We start from the raw sequence: 19,713 nt of genomic DNA, 5'->3' as shown, positions 1-19,713 counted from the left end.
CCAAAATGGATCCTTTCTGGACTTGAAAAAGCTGGAGCTATTGTCCCAGAGAGAACAGTGAGACTGGGTGCAGCACAGGGAGGTCTGTGAGGGAAACAGACCTTTATCAGCAGTCAGGACAGATTACTAGGCAGGCTGTCTGTGAGTGACTGAGGTGATAGTGTTTGAAGGAGTTGAAAGAGCAGACTGAAGCCCAAATAGATCATTTAACATGTTTATAGGAAAAGGCTTTATGACCTTGTGTTCTCTAATAAGCTTCTCTCATTATAAAAAGGTAATGAAATGATTCGGTTTAATAAAGGCTCTGGTATTATATATAAAATATAATATTAAATAATGAGAAACTAAATGTTCTGCTCTTTTTTTCCTAAACAGATGGTTCCAGAAAACTACTAGAAGAAATGCATTAAAAAACATTCTTTGCTTTTATAAAAAAGAAAAAAAAAAAAAAAGGGAGGGGGGGGAGAGAAAAAATTTCTAGCCTAAAACGTTTTCTAAAACATTTTCTTTTGTGGGTACTATGAACAAAAATCTACAGAGCCCATCCAGGGAAAAGCACATGGGAAAGTGCAAACTGCACTGACAGAAAAGTATGGGAAAATGCATTGCAAACTTCTCTGTCATAACTTCACCTGTCCTGCAGATCAGCAAAGAGATTGTTAGGCTGCAATGCTATGAAACATTAACTTCATCACTTTTAATGATGAAATTTTTAATAGCACAAGAAAAGAGAAGGCTCTCTTTCGAACTGCTTCTGCCACCCAAAAGGAATGTAAGAGAAACTCAAATTCCAGAAGACGAGATAAAACAATGCATTTTCCATACATGCAGTACAATAGGAAATATGAACCATTTGACTCACACTAGGATGCTCCAGGATGCAGTCATAAAAAATAAAAGTACTCCAGGGGAGTAACAGCATTCTCAGGGCTAAGAAACTCAGTGGTTTTATTCCAACATATTTGAAGACAGTGTGTTCTCTCATTGCTCTTTTCAACTCAGAAGAAAATGCTAAGGCAGTGGTTCCATCATACAGTAAATCCACATTCAGGCTCCAACTAACAAGATCCTATTTGCATCAATTACTTTTCCATTCTTGTACTACTGACAGTTTTCCTGACACTGTTAGTTTTACTATGACAAAGATTGGCTCAGTAAAGATTAGGATTACAGGATCATGTGATAATTCAGTTTGAAAGGGAGCCCAGGAGGTCATCTAGTCCAGCATCCTTCTCAAAGTGAATGGGTTATTTGACAGGACAGGTAGGGTCTGCATCCACAGGTCAGGATTGTCTCTTCCAGAGACAGAATCTGGAATAAGTAGGTTCTAGAAGGAGAAGCAGGAGATAAAATTTGCCTCTTGTACCTGTGTCTTTGGTAGCTGAGCTGCTTGATGCAGCAGCTGCCTGCTGTTTGCTTGAAGGCACTCGTTCATTTGCTTACCCTTCAGCTGGAAAACCTGAAGGGCTCAGGGCTATGATTGACTCATTTTTCCCCTTATTAAAGTGATATTTTCCACTGGTCTCAATTCTCTCTCAGTTTAGGGATAGGGAAGGATAGAAAAGCTAAGAAATAGATATAGCATCACACCACAGGTAACAAAAAGTTTTACATTTAGCTACACATTCAATAACAGGACAGAATTAAACTGGTAAACTAAAACAGCTGCTTGAGGAGTCAAATGGGAAGTAATGCCCATGTAGTTCAATTAGGCATCACTAGGCAAAACACCACAATAACATTGCTCAGGTACAGACCTCAGAGGAAGGGCAGAAGGAAAGCAGAGCCAGCTACAGAGCTTGCAGAGAAAGCAATAGAAAAGCAACATCAAGCAACCAGCAAATAAGCATAATATTTGCACTGCATTACAGACTCACATAACACCTACTTCTGAGTGTGCCTGACTCAAAACCCATGCTGCTTCTTTTCCACTGCTCTTTTGTTTGGGCTTTTTTTTTCTTTCCCAGTGGTACGGACACATGCCAAAGTAGCAAAGAAAAGCTTGTATCTTTGCATCTTTGACAACAACTTGTCCCTTCAGGAATACCCTGGGGACACAGCTTAAGGAACTTCACCTGCACGCAGGCTCTTGCAAGACTTAATATAAGGGCCCAGGTTTTCACCTATGGCAGATTTGCTAACAGAACAGTATTACTATTTCTAGATCTCTGCGCAAACCAAACAGCGAGAACAGGAACCTTCAGTAATGTGGACTTAAAAAGCTCCCACAGAATGCTTTTTGAATTATCTTTTTTCTGAACAAGGTATTTTGAAGGATTACGTCCACCAAGCGAAGACAAATGATGAGCTCAACTGTTTACAGTCACAATGTGATAAATGGTGCTAATCATCAGTAATTTCTCCTAATCTGACATTCAGTGGCTGTATAAGGTCACCACACAATCTGGAAAGGATAGAATATGCCTTATGCAGAATTCCTTAGAAAAGACTGTCTCATACCAGAAAATACCATGAAAGCCACATCTGAACATTGTTCTAATGGGTACCTGAACAGCTACCAAGGTTTTAGCATGCCATTTATGGGCAATGTGTTAACCTAGTCTGAGAAATGCTACCTTCTTTAAACAAACATATGTTACTTTAAGTCAGATAAATGTATTGAAAAAACAAGGGACAATCCAGGTAGTCAAAAGATAACATACTAAGAATGGTTAATTTTTTTTTAAAAAAGGGATACTAAAGAAGCAATGGAACAAAAAAGAGCAATGGCGTGTAACTACTTCAGAAAACCCAAGAAAGAGTAAAGACAGGCAGTTTAGATGTGTTGTGTTCATCTTTCTAGCCACCAAATCTTTTAAAACTTTTTACAATTGCCACAACTTCACACTTTTCTTTTTCTAAACTAGCACTGTCTGAAAGTTCCTCACTTGGAACAGTTTTTTTACAAGGCTTCTGATGGTGTTGTTTTTTAACAGTATGGTCTATATAATACAAGGCTCCCTTAACAGCATTAGCCCACAGCTAGACTAAGTGTGGAAGTGTCATAATTCAAACCAAAAAGCAAAACAAGAACCCCCCTCCCCCCCAAAAAAACTACATACCCCCCAAAAAAAACTAAAAAGAAAAAAAAAGGTAGTCCCTGCCCATGGCAGGGGGGGTGGAACTAGGTGATCTTAAGGTCCTTTCCAACCCTAACTATTCTATGATTCTATGTGCTTAAGTAAAAAGTCTCTGCAAAAGGAGAAAGCTGGTTATGTTGTGACACAAAGGACTCAGAGATGGACAGATGACGTGTTCTGGATGGGAGAAAACTAGTGTTACCCCATATAGTGCTGTATTTAAACTCACAAGGACATGTAGAGTCCTGACTCATTTGGTGTTAACGGGCTGATGAGACTGAATCCTATTTATTAAGCTACAGTCAAGGAAAACTGCACTCATCATTTCTCTTTGCTCAATGAATGGGGAAAAAAGTCCCAAGTATTCTCTTCCTGAAGCTTTTAGAAGTCTGTACTAGTGGAATTTTCCACTTCTGCTATTTGATCTGGGTGACAAGGGATAAGCGAGCTCTACTGAAACACCCTAGCTAGCTGGAAACAAACCTGATTTTGCCAGAGTTAACAGAACCAGTTTCATGTCCACAATTACTGGCTATAAATTATTACCCTCATTTATCTTCAAATCCAGTTGCCTGATTTTCTTTAAATTAATTTTTCAATTGCAATTGCCACTACCTACAATTTTTTATTCCAAACCAAGGGCTTGATCTGAGATTAGTAAACGGAAATGAGAATATGGTGAGGTATCTGTCCTATGTTTATATATTCTGACTAAAACAATACCTTGTTTGTCACAGCATTATTGAAAGTTATGTGTCTTTTCATCTGGTAAACCTACCAGACAAAAAGCCAAATTCATCTTCTCCCATAGAATATTCTAATTCAGGAGTACCATACGAGGTATGAAGTCGAAAAGCACTCTTCATTCTCACTGCCACTCAGAGCTACTTTATGAATAAAATCATATTTTGATTCTCTAGGAAGCTTAAAATAAGATGGTGAGGAAAAAAATATACGGCAGGACCTACAGCAAAATGCTTCCTTCTGTTTTCAAGCTTTTAAATATACTAAAAGGGGGGATTTTAATGTTTTCTACTTGAGAAATTAAAATTGTTAAAAAAAAAAAACAGGACAAAATAATGCAGTCACAGGCAGCTTGGTATTTGAAGACAACTCATTTGCATTACTGCAGAGACTATATGAGGCTAAAATAACTTGTCCCTTGAGACATTGAACCACATCATCTAGGAAGTAAGCTTAGGCCAACAAACGTAGACTTAGCAATCTAATTTAGGGCAGTAAATCTTATCTTGCTAAGATGATCTGTGTGTCTGAATGCCTGTTTCCTGCGCACACACATATCACTCACAATTCTGGAGGCTACATTACAAAGCACTGTGCCATGACTGCTTTAGCCACAACCTTTATACAATATTTTTGTATATCCTATGTAGACATGATACACTAGGATCCTTTGATGCCAAGTCTTTTATATGTCTCTGCTAAAGGCAATGTGCAGGTTATCCCAGATAACTTGGGATACGGTCTTTAGAATATTGACTGCATTCCTGTCTCTTATGTTAATTTACCAATTAACATACCAAAGTATTTCTACTGTATCACTACATCTCCTTACTACAGCAAAGAAATATTTAACAACATTGCAATCAAAACAGACATTGTTTGGTCCAGATTTGACACTACTCCCTGGATAAACGTTCTTTGAAATGCCTCTTAAGATTCAAATGTCAATGTATTTCTTCATTTTTTATTTTTATTATGATCTCAAAGGACTCCTACTATTTGCTATTCACTGCCCATATATTTGTATATATAGATATGCTTCAATTTAAAAAAAAAATACATACACTTCATTTTCAGCTTTAAATCCCTGATATTCACTGAGATTTAAAATCCAGTTTCTTTTTACTCTTGTCTACCTCTTAATGTTCGGAATCAGATATCAAGGATCTAAGGCAGAATGATCTATTTTTTCACCAAACTTTAAATTCACACATCATATTTTTCTAGCAACTCTTAGTGCCTTCATGTTCTACATAAGCACACATGGCTGAATTGTACTTACTGACAACTTACTGCCTTCTGCATGTGGAAGGGCACCCTTACACTACTAAGCTTTCTCAACACACACTCTCATAAATTCAGCATTAAAAGGACATTCAAATGACCCAAGACAAAACTCTCCCATGAGAAATCAGATTCTCTTTCAGAGACTTCCTAGGAGACAAATGTTCTAAAGTCTATTTCTCAGCTTACTCTTCTGTCAGACAACACGTTTATCGCATCCACATGATGTACCAAGTATTTAGAGATGTAGCCCTCTGCCAAGTTGGCATTTAGGATACCAGTTCTTCGCTCTGTCACAGACTTTCAGGATGAATTTAAAGAAATCCTTCCTTCTTTGTCCTCAGTCCTTCAGCTTTAAAATTGAAATTATTCTCTTTATCCTCTTCTAACCATCAAGATACATAGCGATGAAGCAGCATTTGAGAAGGCACATGAACATTTTCTACATCCTGAAAAAGAAACAAAGCTCTGCATTCTCTATAATCCAATTCATTATTCTATCACATTATGTTAAAACGAGGACTGCAATGAAATACACACTTTGAGTTTACAAACCAAGTGAATATTTAAAGGCCACCTCTGACCCTAGCAGAAGCCCTCCTGTAAACATTTTAATAGATCACCAATTTCAGCCAGTGTTCCACTCTTCTAGTATCTCCTTGTAACTATCTGCATCCCAGTTCCTCTTTCTTACTCCAGAAATAATCTCCAAGTTTAACCGCAGATGTTTATGGCTCTATTGACACAATACATTGGCTTTCAGAAGTAAAGCAGAATCAGTTCTTTCCTGGGTCTCCCCACAGGCTCAGCCTGTTCACCTTGTTCCACTGTTTGCTATTGTCTGAATGCTGCCAATCACTGCATTTCCTGAATTAATTCAGAGTGTAAATAAGCAATCTAGAGTGACACAGGGTGCCTGCTTCCCTTCCCAAAGAGTGTAAGAAACCTCTGGCCCAGTAAATGAAGTTTCTTATAAGGCTCTGTAAATTAGAGTTCTGGTGCCACAGGCATTTAGTATTACAGGCTGATATATTTTAAACATGTAGTTTTAAGACAGGAGGTTCCTGCTGTGAGAATGGGAGTCCTCTGGATGAGCAATTTCAAGCCTACAGAACTGAATCAGCCCTGGCAAGTTCAGCCTCAGAAAAAAAGTTGTTCAAGCCTCTCTAACTCTATTTTAAGCGGATCTGGGCATTTACAAGCATTTTCTTGCAGTGTTTTTTGTGCACTGTTGTTGTTGTTATAGAAACTTGTAGATATTTATTGCTGGTTTTGACATATTTGCAGTTTCTCGGTTACAGGCTCACTTGTTGCAGCTGCGTACAGCACAGTATGTAAATTCTCAGTTACTAATAGCTCCAATTATAAGAACCCCCCCCTTGTCATAATTTTCTAGTTTTTCCCACAGCTGTCGATGGCCTAAGTGAGAAGTGTGAATACTGAAAACAATTTTTAAAACTTTATGTGCTGAAGCCTGACCAGTGTATAAAGACTATGTGCTTTATCATGGAAGTCCTGGAGCACAGCTGCCACCTCCCACTAACACAGCAGTTCCTGGGAACCCCAGCTGACTGATGGGGACCTAGCAGTCACCTCTGAAGCCTCCTGGCCAGCTTCCCTAATTCTCCCAACCTTCCAGTTATCACAGGATCTTTCTTGTTCCTTGGGTAATCAGGGTTTTACTACAGCATTTGTCTCTTAGAAAACTTGGAAAAAAAATTGGAACCTTGCCTGTGAAGAGCCAAATTCTTCTCCCACATACAGTCGCTAAAGTCAAAGCCATCCTGCATTTGAAAAGGAGAGCACACCTGAGGAATGTCTCCATTTGGCTTTTGGTGATAACAATACAGAAAAGAGAGAGATCAGGTAAGAATATTCACGAATTATCAAAAGCATAAGATGTCTTCTTCATAGCTATTCAAAAGCTTAGGGCCATTCCAGAGCAATATATCTGCAATCATTTAGGTAACCACATTTTTGGCCCTCTTTGGTTGTCATTCATCTACACACTCAACTGCATGTTACTGACTAAAGGAGTCTATCCTATCATATAATACTCCTTGGTGGAGCTTATCTTCATGAAAGAGAAACTTTTTCTAGAAATAATAACCACCATAAGACAATGCTGTAGTAGTGATGTTTTTTGTTTATTCCCTTGGGCATGAGGAATATGGCAAATGTCCATTGCCACTGCATGGACTTCGTGGAGAAAAGAATGCAAAAGGCATTTTGACTGTGACCCTGGGAATGAAGCCACATGTCATGTGCTCCTGAACATGTGAAGTGGGGACACTCTTGAAGAATAATTAAATCCATTAATGTTCATACAGCAATAGGTCCAATCAGAAATGGAGTCCTGAAAGCTCAAGGCAAAAAAACCTCAAAGAGATCTGGGAAGAGCTCATGAAAGCTGCAATGATTTTTCTGGCATTTTGAAGGTGGGAATGTGCCTTGTGACTGTAACTCATTCTTCAGACAAAGGCTATCTTAATGAACATTTGTCCAATGCTACCATAAGGCAGCTTACAACAGCACAGAGGACCAGTTCTCATGTACAAGTTGCTCAGAACAAATCCAGATGGAGGCAGCGTCAGCATAGCCTTGCAAGAGGCAGCTGTATCCCTTACCAAGAGCAAAAGGCAAGCATAACAATGTGGGAGATGATGTTGCCAAAGAATCGTGGTTAATTCTTTGTTTCATTAAGGAATAACTTAGCAATAACTATTTCAAGATAAACCAGGAACAAACTTAAACTGTTCTGAGTGAAGCTTTGAAGGGTACTTCAGTGATCCTTTCATAGCAATCCAACTAGTATTTTACCAACCTCCACTGAGTGAGACAGCGGAAAGTTTTCTGCTTCATACTGCCTACAAGGAATAAAGGGGTATGGAAAACCCAGACATCTGTTCTGGCTGACAGGGGAAGCCCCAGCATCCCCATTGTTATTACTTCAGTTTCAGAGGTACCGTACTGTTATCTCCTACAGTGTCCCAGAAGAGTTTGGCTGGTGGCCTACTCATTATGGACCCATCAACTACATCTTTGCACAACTCTCCACACTTTCTTAGCTCCATGCAGCACTCTCTTATCTTTCTCCTACAAACTGTGTGCAAAAGGAAGCTGCCCCGAGACCATCAACTGGTAGAACTACAACGGTAATGTTCAATTTTTCTCTTGTGAGAGAGATCTTTGCAAGCAGAGAGTGATCTTTACATATTCACAGTTTCTAGAGGTATAACAGTTTACATAATTGGATACCTCATCTGTTTTTACAGATGTTGACAGAAAGATTCTTCCCTTTACAGTAATATTCAACTGAGCATTTCTGGATTCAGCTACAGAAAAATGGACGGGTGCCGACACCCATTTTTCATGATTTGTCTTCACTCCAAAATGTGTCTGTGGCTGAGCCTGGCCCTATAGAATTGACTGAACAAATATGATACTGGCCATTATTCAGCAGTTAGGGTAGACCAGGACAAATCACATGAAGCATTTTGCGATTTCACTATAATTAAAACTTACTGGAATCAGAACCAATGCTATATTAATGAATTCAAATCTTTACTATTGTGGTATTGGAACAGACAACTTCCAGAAGAGGAAATGGGAAGGCAGCCATCAAACTCAAGATGACAGGGGAAGAAATTAGTTTTCTGGAGAATCCTAATGAGGACATTGGAATAGTGCTCTATCACAAGATCTGCCAATAGGCAAAAAACATGAGGGCAAGAGAAAAAGGGAAAAAGGTTTCAAGAGCCTTTCCACCAGATCTGAAACATCTTTCATTTTCTTAAACTGAGAACAAGTGTTAATTGTTTCCACAGGAAATTTTTCCTCCCACAATTTCCCACAGATATATAGTATGAGTCCCTGCTTAGTGACACTTCTTATTTATGCTCTTTTATGGATACTTTGCAAAGGGATAGTGAGAAAGAAATACTACACACCACAGATGTGAACTGTACATGTGTTACAAACTGCTAAAAATCTAAACAGTGGAAGGTGGGATAGCTATAAACAACCCAACTGAATTACAAAACTAAAGCCGTTCATAAATCAATTATTGACCATTTATTACACTACATATTTTCATTATTAGAGTGTATAGGTCCAGTGGCTACAGCAACACAGATAATTCTTCATAGAAGGTGGGGAAGAAGAGGTAAACAGTCACCCCACGAAGTACCTGCAATGCATGACATCAGCAAACAATCAGCCTGAGAAAGCTACTGCCACACAAATATTCACTAGAAAACAACACATACCGAAACAGAGGAAAAAGGACTACAGCTAATCCATACACTCTGTTGGAAAATCATAAGACCTGTGTGTTGGCAGGCTGTCAAGGCAAGAGAAGCAAGGAAGGGGAAGGGGCAAATTCCTGAGATGAGGAGCTTTCTAATAAGAAAACCCCATAACCTCCTATGGAAAGCTTCACATCAGGAACAAACAGCCAGTTGTATGTCCCAGAACTTAGTACGGGGCAAGAGGCTGTGTCTGAGATAACAGGTCCCAGACACATTAGGATTTAAAGATAATCACCAGCAGCTTGAGTTGCACCTGGATAAGAACAGGAAACTAACGCAGAAACATGAGCAGAAGCGTTATCCTCTCTCAGAAACTCACCTCACAGATGGGAGTGCTCTGTAATAGCTGTAAATTCCTAAAAGATTGGCTTTAATTAGAGCCTAACCTTGCCATGAGAGGGATGGAGGGCCATTAAACACTCTGCAGGAGCGATCCCACCCTCCTGCCTAGCTGTAGACGATGAAAGACACTATTACTTCCTGCTGCTACTATAGATTGCAGTGCAGCAACAGACTTTAAAGCAAGCCAAGCCTGCAAAACTTCATCATAGTGAGAATGAGTACAACATAAGAAGACTGAGAATTCCTACAGTCATCCCTAAACTGGCCTATTCTAATTCCATTCTGGCAAATCACCACAGGCATTTAAACTCTGTCCTCATTCATGGTCACAGGATTTTATCACTTAATATAAAGACTACAGTAATGCGAGAGCCACCTCTTATGGAAACTTAAGTTGCATTTGCACTAAAAAAACTCAGCAGTACTTTCTGTTCCCAGTTCTGCAGCCTAATTGCACCCCAGCTATATCAGGGTGGGCACATTTATTCATCAGTTCTGTCGTCCACATCCTGGTTTCAAAGCATGGAAACCTCAGGTGCAAAGCTCATCAAGGAGACATAATGCCCTCCAGCAGGCACTCTCTCTGAATGACCACCACGGTAGGGCCAGAAAGCATCCCTTAGCTTGCATCAGCCTCTCAGTACAGACACAGCAGGTGATGCTGTCCTATTCCACTAATACATCACCACAGCTAGAAGTTGTTTTGTTATTATAGGGCATACAAAGGGATTTCCCAGTTTTGAAGGCCATGGAACACCACAGTAAGAGATTTAGGAATAAAACCAAAACTGAACATCAAAGGCAGAAACTATCCACACTCTTCAACTCACAATATGCTAACTTGTACCAAGTCCTTTTCCCTCCAAGATGCTAAATCAGCTTTAATTCCCAGTAGGGGTGAGCCACGTCTCAGCTCTACACATTCTTTCAAATGCATCTCCAAGCAAAAAAGCATCACTGCTGCTTTATCCATGTCGAATCATATACAGTTCACTTTCAGCTAGATCCTTATCTGGTCAAATTCATGGCCAAATTCAACCCTGGGCACATAAACTTGACTTAGTATGACACCAGAATTTTATTCAGGGAAAATACTAAGAATGGAGAATTTCTCTAATGAAAAGAAGATAAAAATCAAAATGTTAATTTATTGACATTGCAGTTTAAAGTCTTCTTCAGAGTTGCCTGGAAAGTCCACATGCAAATGGAACAAACAAAATCTCCTAAACCAAAACCAATCAAAATCCTCAAAATCAAAAAGAAACAAAACAACAAAACAACCAAAACAAACAGGAAAAGAAGCTGCATGAAAATCCAGAAAGGAGAATCTCTAGAAAATCTGAGTAGTTCCTCAGTTATAACATATATTTGTGCAAAAGGAACTCTTTGCCTACTTCGCACATGTGCAGGTTATGTGTAAACAAAAATAGAGCTCCAGGTAACTTATGGACATAAAGAGCAAACTATGGGTGAAAGAACAATAAAATGAAAAGAGAAGTTACTGACTCACTGTGGATCCGATCCACAACTGATTCACTAACATGGAAACTGCCTCCCAGTTACCATTAGTAGGGCTAGAACTGGATCTTCATGACGTACAGTTTGGTCCTTTCACTAGCCATTCACATTAAGATGGTGCACCAATGTTTATCTCTGCTCCAGGAATGACTGTCTCCAGCAGAAGGATGAAGCAGACAGCTGTGGGAATAAGTTCTTAAACTTCTGCAGCCAGATTAGTCTGCACTTTCATGCTGAATTACTCCAGCCGATCTAGAAGACTAGAGAAGTTTCTTTTTTCTTGAAGTTTCTTCTTCTTTCTAGAAGAGAGAAACCAAAGTGGTTTGGTTTCTCGCAGAAACTCACCATTTGTTCATTCTTCCTACTGTCTTTCACTAGAAAGTAACTTATTTTATATTAAGGATGTACAAAATTGCTCTGCGTGCATGCGAAATGCATTGGAACCCAACAGCTTCTGAGGAATGCAGGAGGAAGAAGAAAATTTTTGCACTTAGTTTATCACGATATTAATAACCTGAAGAACATGTGCATGTCCAAAATTGAATGAAAGCGCAAATACTCTTCAGAGAAAATGTAGAAATCAGCATACTCATAGCTAGATGCTTCAAGCACTTTGTTGAGGCTTTACCATTTATTTGTCTGACATCCTGCAAACCAAAATTCATTCAGAGCATTGGGGTTCCTTTCTCTGTCCTATAATTGCATCCTAGGGTTCACAAGACCCATGGCTGCATCAGCAGCAAGCACTTGAGCTAATGAGGGAATGCACTCAAAAAATGGAAGTTTGCCTGCGTTATTCTACCTGAACATTTACAAACACAAACCTTTCACAACAGTAACTAGTGACTCCTCTACAATGTGTTTTCCAGTCAGAATATGTCCTCACTCTACAATCAAAACTATTCTGGAAAAAAATAATACAATGGTTTTAATGTAAAATGTATCATTTTAAATACATGCACAGATCCTTTTTTTTTTTTCCCCCTTTTTTATCCTTTCAAACTGTTGCACATTTTCCAAGGCACACTAAGGAGCAGAGTACTAGAGGCAGCTCCCTGTATATGGCTGCCATCTAGTGGACCTACCGTTTGGAATGCGATTCTTTAATCAGGATAACCCTAACAGTTACGCTCCAGTTATAGTCTTTATTTCATTTTCAGCAGAATGTTCAAGATCATTTCACTTCCCAGCACCTATTGTGCCATATAGGTCTCCAAAGTAAAGAAGATATTTCAGTTAATATGGTGGTATATGTGTGACCATATCATGGTAGTAAGACATTTATTTACTTTGCATAACAGCTATACCTATAAATTATCCACAGCAAAATGGTCTTCTTTTTTTTCTCTTCTTTTTTTTTTTTAATAGAGGATTTTTTCTCTGCGAAGGCAAAGTTATGTGCATTAGAAAATCAGTGATATTATTAAAACATAATTAACTGCCACAGACTTCATTACTTGCCTGTGATATTTACATTAAGTAAGCTTCAACAGCTTGTACAAAATCAGTCATTATAGTCACTGCTGTTTCTTTCAGTTGCTTATGATAAGTTTTCCATGAAGACTTGATTATGAAAAGCTTCTGAAAATGGCAGTGATTTAGAAAATGTAAGGGCGAGATGTGCACAATATTACTGAAATTGGCTACGCCTGAGCTGCAGAGGAGAGGTCACGTTCACTCGATGAAACACCATGGTGGCACCACCAGCCTGCTTCAAAGATCCAGGCTAACTCAGACCTTTATGTCCCAGAACTGACAGCGTAGGTCTGGGTGAGCAAGGATTTGAGAGACCAATACTTCAGAGGCAGTAATACAGTAAAAAGGTAGATCTTGGGAGAAGGGGTAGAATTTGAGAAGCAGGCTGATAACATCTAAGAGCAATAAAAGTAATAGCCATAGCTTAATACCACAGCCCAGACTGTAGCTTCATTTCTTTTATGCTCTAGACTTCTGGGAGGTATTACACAGTCCTGTATACAACTGAAAGTAATTTACAAGCCCATGGCAAGAGCCAAAATAAAGTAAATCTTGACAGAGTGTTCCTAACAGGGAATCTCATAAAGGTATATTGGGAGGGAAAAAAAGAAAAAAAAAAAGAAAAAAAAAGAAGAAAAAGTTGTTCAGCATATTACAAAGCCCATTCGCTATGGAGGTCATTGAAGTCAAATAAATTGCATACATCTTTCCTATGCAATAATTTAAGTGCAGTTAATGTGCCCCAGAATACCAATAACAGATACAGAGGTCATTTATTAACATTTTATCAATAGGATCTTTATGAGATGCAGGCTCCTTTTTCAAGATCCACCCCATGCCAACAATTCAGAACATCAATACCTACAGAAACCCACCTCAGTGCAATCATCCATTTCAGACAGCTGACTGCGCAGTATGAAGTTAGCAAATGTCTTTGGGAGATACTCAACCCTCTACTCCAACTCAAGCCAAAACTAACTTCAGACTTGCTGGGAGAAGGAAAAGTCTGCGTTCCCCCAGCCACGAGAGGTTTTCATATGAGGTATGATAGCATCATGTTTCTTCTGAATAGTATCTCAGTTCAGCTTAAATGTTCATTTCTTCTTCGCCTGGGGTTCATCACCTCAGTAAAATAATAGTGTTTTTTGTTCTGCAAATCGTGGACCCAACAGAGTTTTCTGCTACTTCATCATACAGGATGCAAGCCAATAAAAAATTAGTTTAACAAAACACATAATTGGTTAATTGACTATACCCCCCTGTACAAAACATAATTTTACTACTATTTCAACTGGGGTGGCTTTTCAGTGAACTTGAAATAATATTATCTAAATACACAAGAGAAAAATACAGCCACACAACTAAGTACAGAAAAATCAAGGTCACTTGTTGAAAAATCTGCACTCACAGCAGTGGACCATGGAAGTCTAAAGACCTTCTACCATCAACTGATGAGTGCTCCATTGTTACAAGTTTAGAAAGATCAAGATTTCATTTAAGGTCCATCAACGTAACAAATATTCTGAGCAACCTTACTGGGGAGTGCTGCCAATTCAACAACTAGCTGAGAAAAATGACTTTCAGAAATCACATAGATCATAGTGGAGAATTCTGTTTAGAAAGTCAATAATGCGATCAAGCCAGCTGGAAAAATGTTTGAGAAAATCAAACAAGGTAGGCCTAGAGACCTAATCTGCCACTTTTTCACACTAGACATTTAGGATTTCTCAGTTTTCATTTGTAAGTGTTAAAACGATTTTCTCAGAGCATTCAGAAATTCTGCTTACAAATATATTAGGTTTTAAGTAATACTTCTCAGTTAAATGCAGCACTCTGCTTATAAAAACATCACCTCCACCCTGTCCCCCCCAGTGATTTCCAGTGAGCTGCTACATCTTATTTCCTCCAAACTACAATAATCCTTCACCCCCGCCTACCACACATTAGGAGCCAGATACAGATATCAAATATGGGGCATAATGGGCATTAAATGAAGACCTCCCAGCTGTCTCCTGACAGTTTGATTGCATAATGGTGACCTTTGCACATCTTGTTCACAACATTAAAAAAACAAAACTACACAATTCCGGACTGCAGATACATTGAAAGAAAAAGTCCCATGATATATTTGGAAGGCAGGGTGGAGTCTTTACTTATTTGCATATATGGATGGCCTTATTAGGGTTGCTTTGATGCTTCCTAGAGGCATAATATTTTATTTCTTCATAGTCATTCTTGCTGAAAAGTGATAGTTAGCTTTGAATGGACATTTATACTGCATATTCTTCATTTATACCTTATGTAAAGAAATAAAATCTTTATGTCCACACATACTTGAGCTCCTAACTTCATACATTTATAGTGTGTTACATTTCCCAGCCTTCCCATATTTAATGTTTTACAGCCTGTTCGCCAGATTCAGGTAGTAAAAGGCTTGAAGGCCAGAAAGCACAAAAGAGGCAAGCAATATTTTAATTAGAAATGGACCAACATAGAAATCTCTAAACAGTTCAGTTGTACAGAGGTACTAGCAAAACCTCTCACTAGACTAAGAGCAATATGATCTATGACTTTTACCAAAATAGTTTAGTTTAGAGGGTTTAAAATCCTACAAGTGAATCCTTGTTGAGCCATGTGTTATCAGTATTTTGAAATACCACTGAAAGAAAAAAACAAGAGAGAGAAAGACCCATACACTAAATAGAAAAAGTTCAGGATGGGGAGAAATAACTCTTCCTGCATTTTAAGAAGGCTTCACTCCCACCCCTCAGATCTGCATCTCCCAGCCAAGATGTGTGACAATTTCTGTGAGCTGAAGCACAGTTGCATTGGCATTTTAGCTTGCATCTGACAAGCATTTGCTTGTGCATTTGGAAGAAAAATTTCTTCAAAGAGAGTTGTCAAAAAGATCATATTAACAATATTTCACAGTTTGTAAAGTCTGACTACTGTTTTCCATCCTTCCCATTTCCACTCTCTCCATGGTTCACTCTTTATTTCCTTCCTGTTTCACACCATACTTCCTAAAAGGTAAAACTGAAGACAGGATCAGTTGGGGATCTCAAAACAACCATTCTATAAATTTTCCTTTCTCTGAAGAAGGACTAAATATCACTCTGCAATCCACTTCAGGTGTTTGTCTAATTCAGAAAGGCCATCTGTCCTAAAACAACCTGCAACATCTATCACTGTGAGAGCAAACCAGATCGCTGAATACAGGGCTGGAATGTCCTCAGACATGTACGTACAGGGCTCACCAAATGCTGGCTTGCATGTCCCCTAGCACCCTGCAGTGCACATGTTGAAGAAAAACTGGGAAAGTAGGCACCACAACCTGGGGTTTGTCCAGGAGTTAATGGCTCAGAAAGAGGATACACAGGAACTGATAAAAGCTGCATGAATTATTTTGGCAAGCTTTGTCTGGCCCACAGATTGAGGCTACTCCTTAAAATGCTTTTCTGAAGTTTCCCTTTAGCTGTTCCACATGGATTACACTTTCCAAACCTCTTATATCTGTTGCTAACCTTGCAGTTCTCTTTCATTCTCTCATTTATTTGTTTTCCCTTTTTTTTCTTCTAAAGTTACATCATCAAAACATGGTGCCCCAAAATATGAATGCAACACTACTTCTGATGCCTCACAAGTACTCAGTTGACCATGTTAACTACTGTTCATAAGTTATTCTTTCAAATACTTGTCAGAACAAGGCTCCTCCTTTGCAGCAGCATGACGGTACTGACTACTGCTCAGTCTGAGTTCCAGATCTTTCTCTGTGCTACTGTTCACGAAAACTTTATGCACGCTTATGTGGCAGGCTTATGCATTAAACAACATTCCTTATCTAAATTCCTCAAGCTCATACAGAAAGCCAAGTGGAAAGCTCAGATGAAGCCTCAAACAGTTGAGATTCCAGATATGACTAGCTACAGTGGCTGCCTCAAAGCAGCAACTCAGCTATTCTTCACAGTCCTTAGAGTTTTGCTAACCCAGACTGCAGGACTGGTAGAGAACAGGATTCCTTCACCCTTCATCCAAGGCTCCTTTGCAATGGAGATCAGGGGATACAGACCATTGGGAAAAAGCATCCCAACATACAATTTAGATATAGACCTCCTGTCCTCTGAAAGCTGGGAGCTTCAGATGCCTCCATTTTAAACATTACCAGCCAGGCTACCCATTAATGCTATCAAGAAGAATCATCCAGGACTTCCAACTTATCACACGATGCTTTTTTTCAGTCAAAAGCGAATTCCCAAATAGCACAACTAATCAGAACATTTAACTGGAGCAATTATAAGTCTAATGAAATAACACAGACCACTGTGCACAGAACCTAAGCAATGCTATGTGTCCACTTCCACATTGTGCTTCATGATACAGTATCTGCAGACAATATTAAATTAATGGCAATACAGACCAAAACACCATCAAGATTACAATAACTACTGAGAAAGTTTCATTTTTCCACTCCACTTCCTACCTGCTCAGCTCACCCAGATTTCACTTGCCAGTATGAAATGAGCATAGAGCAGAAAGGCCTGATTAAAAGACAAGAACAACCTAACCCACATGTGGTAGAAAGGACATGCTGCTGCAGACATGAGCCCCTTTCACTTCATAGGCATAAAATAACTTCTTTGGCAAAGGTACAGATTTGCGAATGCCAGATAACCCCCTAACAGTGCAAAAAAAACAAACAAACAAAACTAAAAGATACTGATGGTAAAGATGAATTGCTGATTTGAACTCCATTACAAGAGCTCTACCACTACACGCATCCTTCTCAGAACTTTAAAAAACAAACAAACAAAAAACAAAAACCCAGAAAACCCCACAAAACCACCCAAACAAAACCACAAACACACACTTTTAATTAGCTTTTACCTAAAACTAGCTCTATTCTCTCCCTACTGTTTTGTTACCATTCAAATGTAATTACTGTCCCCAAGAACTAAAGCCAAGCTCTCAAGCCATTCTTCCCAACCCTTCAATCACACTGATCAGTCCTACCTAAAATAGCAATGGCATAAACAAATATCACAGATGAACTGAGCTACAGAACTAGAAAAGTACAGAAAAAATGCACAATAAAATGAAAAGGTTAATATAGAAAAAGAAATCCTCATCTGATACTTTATGCCATTTTAATCTTTTAGCACAGACTGAAGGTAAGAAGGTAAAAATACTAAGAACCACTCAATATCTTCCAAAATCAAGCTCAATATCTTGTAGTCTGACTGAAGAAGTCTTTTTTTGCGTACTTCTTAGCCAGAACAGCATTCCCCACTCTCTGAGCGCAGCCTTTGCCAGATAGAATTATACCTTATTTCTAAACAGTTATTTTAGGAGGATAGGGGGATTTATCCTATATGGACTTACTCTGATATAAAACCTTGCCTCTGATTGAAATAAATGCTCTTTGTGACAACTTTTAACCAAGGAAACTTCTAAAAGGGGTCTTTCAGAATTACAAGCCTCCTTGCCATACCCCGCTTTGACAAGAGAGAATGGAAGACAACAGAACTCCTTTTGGTGCAGGCAAACTGGCTTTGCGTATTCTGCGTATTCTGGCTTTGGATTTCTTTGCAAAATTCAAAAAGGTAAGTGCTTACAGGTTTGGAGGCAACAACTTACTGCAGTTTCAGGCAGATCAGCTTTGATTTGAGCAGACTGTCAAGAGCATGCATGCAGGGCTACAGCTATAAAGTTTCCTGTAACTGAAACTCTCATTGACTTGAGTACCATGAAGCATTATAGGGATGCAAAAAGCCACTGAATCCAACAGAGATGCTGCAGGGTTCTGGCACCTTACACTAAGAACAGTGAGCAAGTTGTGCTTCAGGGCTCCCTCCTCTTGTCTGCATGTCAAGTTGCGAAGTGGAACCCTTCTCTTTGAAAGTAGATGCTCCAGGGAATCTGATGGAAAAATATCTCCATTGAACCAATCCCTGTGAGTTTCCAAGAAGTCCCAAACCTCAATGGACTGTCAGAAATGATGCCTAGCTATTGCGAAGATTTTCTAGAAAGATGCAGAGCTGGCTGTATGTATTTGGCAACAATCAGTTACCCACAGCAAAAGTTGCTCTTTTTAATGGTATTTATATTAGCATTGTCACTGCTTTTCCAAAAGTTCAATTTGCAATGGTGTCTCAATCTCACCTTAAAAAAAAAAAAAGAAAAAATAATAGGTAAACCTATATATATATCATGTGATGCACTAACCCACCACATGAAACCTCTCTCCACATGACAAGCTAAGACATACTGCTATAAATACAAATATATACACAATAAAAAACTGTGCGAAACTGGGATCTAGAGAATTGCTTATTTAGTTTACAGTTGGGAACTTTGTCTTTATTCAGCTGAGGTTTCACTTAGACTAACGTACCCTCAACATACAGACTTACGCATATTCCCCTGCATACATTTCTACAACTAAGCTGCTATCACCATATGTAATACACATAACAACCAAAGCAAATTTTTCACAGGGTACAGCTACTGTGTGCAGAGTAAAATTAGATTGTTACAACCAAGAAATGTCAGACCTGCAAAGCCAGAAAGGAAAATAATTTTCACAAGCTCTTTGTTCGCAAACATCTGACTAGTAAACACTGCTTCAGTGGTGTTTAATGTGTACGCGTAAGCCTACTGCATGCACATACACAAAGTGCCAGCCCTGCCTATGAAAATTAAAACACTATTCAGCATGCTGCAAAGCATCCATAGGTGCAAGAAGGCTATACATTGTTAGATCAAATATAACAATAAGCTACAATGAACAGCAGCAGCAGAAGCTTCCAGAAACTTCTAATTAAAAGTACATTTTGTCCAAAAAGCAGAAAAAAAAAGGTATTAATTTCTGAGAGAAAACAGGCTTTCCATTCTTCTGTACCTTTTAGCAACAAGTGTTAGAATTAGCAACAAACATTTGTGTACAGACCCCACACTATTAA

This window comes from Pezoporus occidentalis, unplaced genomic scaffold, assembly GCF_034315485.1.
Source record: "Pezoporus occidentalis ecotype Australia unplaced genomic scaffold, CSIRO_AGI_Poc_V1 ctg172, whole genome shotgun sequence".
In the NCBI taxonomy this organism is placed as follows: Eukaryota; Metazoa; Chordata; class Aves; order Psittaciformes; family Psittacidae; genus Pezoporus; species Pezoporus occidentalis.
The sequence above is the reverse complement of the archived record's forward strand: the minus strand, read 5'-3'. Positions refer to the sequence as shown.